This window comes from Colobus angolensis, unplaced genomic scaffold (assembly GCF_000951035.1).
Source record: "Colobus angolensis palliatus isolate OR3802 unplaced genomic scaffold, Cang.pa_1.0 Scaffold149, whole genome shotgun sequence".
NCBI classification, from domain to species: Eukaryota; Metazoa; Chordata; class Mammalia; order Primates; family Cercopithecidae; genus Colobus; species Colobus angolensis.
In genome coordinates, this window is record NW_012114588.1 from 1,056,157 (window position 1) to 1,060,526 (window position 4,370).

A 4,370-nucleotide genomic window follows, 5' to 3' on the forward strand; every position below is an offset into this window, starting at 1 on the left:
TTTGCTGAATAAACACTTGTTCACAGTGTACTTTCCCTGGTTATTTTTGTTTTTGTTTTTGATACAGTCTTGCCCTGTCACCTAAACTGGAGTACAGTAACATGATCACGGCTCACTGCAGCCTTAATCTCTCAGGCTCAAGTGATCCTTGCACCTCAGCCTCCCTAGTACTGCTGGGACTTCAGGTGCATGCCACCACATCCGGCTAGTTTTTGTGTTTTTTGTAGAGATGAGGTTTTGTCATGTTCCCTGGGCTGGTTTCAAACTCCTGGGCTCCAGTAATCCTCCCACCTTGGCCCCCCAAAGTGCTAGAATTACAGGCATGAGCCACCCCACCCGGCCTTCCCCTAATTTTGATGATGATAATCCAATGTTCTGTTCTGGCATTTGTGTAGTTTTAGCGTGTGCAGTCTTCGAAGCAATGGAGGTATTTGCCTGTTCTTTGTGACTTAGTCATTCAGCAGTTCTATGCTAAGGGTTTTTTAATGTACCTTTAGGTTCTTGTTTAGAGTTAATGGATAATGAAAACATATTTCTAATGCGTAAGAGAAATTCATTCTGAGACAAAAATAGAATATAAGCCTTCAGACAGAAGGCAGAGAAGAAACTGGAGAAAGAGAAATAATATGTTAGGCAGGAAACCATGGGAGACTGCACTGGGGAAAGTAACGTCCAGACTGAGAGTCACTGGGAAACCAGATAAATGCTCCCTGGCAGCTGGAGGAGTTGAGGACACTTCAGCCTGGACTTGGGATGGGAGCCCAGAGCACGCAAGTTGCTCCAACTAGGTAGGGAAAATGCTGGGGTAGATGAAACTTGAGTGGCCAAAAAGAAGTACCAGGAGCCAAAGACTCCCTGAACACTTGGGCCTCTTTTAAATATCTGCCTTAAATAGCTCATACCATTGTAAGTCTTGCATAACGGGTAAGAACATGAACTTTTAGAATCAAAGATGTCACTCTAGGTGTGGTTGTATTTGGAGTAAGGAAGTAATTAAGGTTAAATGAGGTCATAAGTGTGGGGCCCTGATCCGAGAGGACTAGTGTCCTTATCAGAAGAGTCAGTGGAGAGTTTGCCCCTTACCCTTACATACTGAAGAAAGATTATGTGAGGACATAGCAAGAAGGCAGCCATGTACAAGCTGTCACCACAGACCAAATTGGCCAAAACCTTGATCTTGGGCTTCTAGCCTCCAGAACAGTGAGAAAGTCAATTTCTGTTGTTGAAGTCACCCAGTCTGTGGTATTTTAGTATGACAGCCTAAGCAGACAAATACACCATCTATATGCAGATATATCCAAATCTCTAGGCTGTTGTGTGTCTGCACCTCTCCCCTGAACTTGGCTTTGTTCTCCATTTGCCTACTTAGTGTTACCACTTGGATATCTAATAGATGTCTCAAACTTCACTTCTCTGTAAACTGAACTCCTGATAGTCCCCTCAAGCCTACTCCATGGACATCTTTCTCTTCTCTTTTTTTGGAGACAGGGTCTTGCTGTGTTGCCCAGGCCAGAGTGCAGTGGCGTGATCAGGTGCTCCTCCCACCTCAGCCTCCCAAGTAGGATGTGCGGGCAATCTGGCTGTGGCGCCTCTCACCCCGTTGGTCACCGGGGTGCATCCGGCTGATCTGGCTGGCTAGGCCAGTGTCTCCTTCCTTCCTCCCTTACTGCTCCATGTATGTCCCTCCGGAAGCTGCACACTCAGTCGAAGAGAACGACCATCGCCAATAGAGGAGGACTGGTCTTCAGTTAAGGGTATGTAAGTAGTTGCGTTCCCCTGCTAGAACCTCCAAACAAGCTCTCAAGGTCCCAAGTAGCTAGGATTACAGGCACACGCCATCATGCTTTGCTATGATTCTCTTCTCAGTTAAAAGTAGTGCTGTTCTTTTAGCTGCTTAGGCCAAAAACTTCTAGAGTCATCCTTGACTCTTCTTTCTTTCACTGCCCACATCCCATCCATTGCAAATCACATTGGCTGTATGTTCCAGACACACCCAGAATCGAATGACATCTTACCACTTTGCTGCCACCATCAGGGCAGGGTCAGCATCACCTGTCACCTGGATTATTGCAGTAGCCTCCCATCTTGTGTCTTCACTTGCACCCTTGCCTCTCCCTACATTCTGTTTTCAGCTTCAACTGCCAGGGAGATCCTTAAAAATATGTCAGATCATGTCACTCCTCTGCTCAAAGCCCTGCAGTGTCTTCCTCTTACCTCTCTGTGTCTGCTATTCCTTCTCCCTTAGTTATTCTGTTCCAGCCATGCTGGGCTTCATCTCTTCCTGCAGCATGACAGGCACGCATCTGCCTTGGGACTCTTGCACTATTACCTTTGCTTAGAACATTCTCGCCAGGCGCAGTGGCTCACGCCTGGATTCCCAGTACTTTGGGAGGCCGAGGTGGGCAGATCACTTGGGGTTTGGAGTTTGAGACCATCCTGGCCAACATGGCGAAACCCTGTCTGTACTAAAAATACAAAAATTAGCTGGATATGGTGGCGCATGCCTGTGATTCCAGCTATTCAGGAGGCTGAGAGGGGAGAATTGCTTGAATCCGGGAGGTAGAGGTTGCAGTGAGCCGAGATAGCGCGACTGCACTCCAGCCTGGGTGACACAGTGAGACGCTGTCTAAAAAATATGTCACATTGGCCGGGCGCGGTGGCTCAAGCCTGTAATCCCAGCACTTTGGGAGGCCGAGACGGGCGGATCACGAGGTCAGGAGATCGACACCATCCTGGCTAACACGGTGAAACCCTGTCTCTACTAAAACTACAAAAAATTAGCCGGGCATGATGGTGGGTGCCTGTAGTCCCAGCTACTTCGGGAGGCTGAGGCAGGAGCATGGCGTGAACCCAAGAGGCGGAGTTTGCAGTGAGCCGAGATTGCGCCACTGCACTCCAGCCTGGGTGACACAGTGAGACGCTGTCTAAAAAATATGTCACATTGGCCGGGCGCGGTGGCTCAAGCCTGTAATCCCAGCACTTTGGGAGGCCGAGACGGGCGGATCACGAGGTCAGGAGATCGACACCATCCTGGTTAACACGGTGAAACCCCGTCTCTACTAAAAAATACAAAAAAACTAGCTGGGCGAGGTGGCGGGCGTCTGTAGTCCCAGCTACTCGAGAGGCTGAGGCAGGAGCATGGCGTGAACCCAAGAGGCGGAGTTTGCAGTGAGCCGAGATTGCGCCACTGCACTCCAGCCTGGGTGACAGAGTGAGACTCCGTCTCAAAAAAAAAAAAATCAGATCATGTCACTCCTCTGCTCAAAGCCCTGTAGTGGTTGATGAGGTCTAGGGAATGTGTTGTTTCTAAATAATTTCTGTTAATCATGGTAATATAATTACTTCAGAGGAATTTCATTCTTATTGTGTGATTGCTCTCGTTTCTAATTCCTACCTTAGTGCTGTGTCTGGGATGTGGAAGGTGCTCAGAAAATGTTGGTGGTTTCAAAGGATAGTGGGTATATATTAGGTAACCTCCTGTCTAGAAGAACACAGATGAACAGTCATTTCCATTTGTTCAGGTGCTGTGCCTGTCAGAGATGCTTTGGGAGATTTTATACTGAATATGTTCTTCTTGCCCATTGGTTCTGTTCTTTTTCTCAAGAAATGGAGTTGTCGGCCAGGTGAGCTGGCTCATGCCCGTAATCCCAACACTTTGGGAGGTCGAGGCAGGCGGATTGCTTGAGCCCAGGAGTTCGAGACCAGTGTGGGCAATATAGTGAAACCTTATCTCTACAAAAAAATACAAAAGAGTAGCCAGGTCTGGTGGGGCGTACCTGTAGTTCCAGCTACCTGGGGTGGGGGCTGAGGCGGGAGGATTGCTTGAGCCCAGGAGGTGGAGGTTGCAGTGAATATGCCGTTGCGTTCCAGCCTCGGTGATAGAGCGAGACCCTGTCTCAAAATAAAGTTGTATCCAGTCCTTAATGACATTGAGACCATTTGTGAGTAACTAGTCCCTACCAAAAATACTTCAGAATTTTTTTTTTTTTTGAGACAGAGTTTTACTCTCGTTGCCCAGGCTGAAGTGCAATGGCCACATCTCAGCTCACTGCAACCTCCGCCTCCTGGGTTCATGTGATTCTCCTGCTTCAGCCTCCTAAGTAGCTGGGATTACAGGCACCCGTCACCAGCCTGGCTAATTTTTTTGTATTTTTAGTAGAGATGGGGTTTCACCATGTTGGCCACGCTGGTCTCGAACTCCTGACCTCAGGTGATTCACCTGCCTGACCTCCCAAAATGCTGGGATTACAGGCGTCAACCACTGTGCCTGGCCCAGAATTGTTAAATACACACAGAAGTAAAAAGACAAAACACGGCTGGCCATGGTGGCTCAGGCCTGTAATCCCAGCACTTTGGGAGGCTGAGGCAGG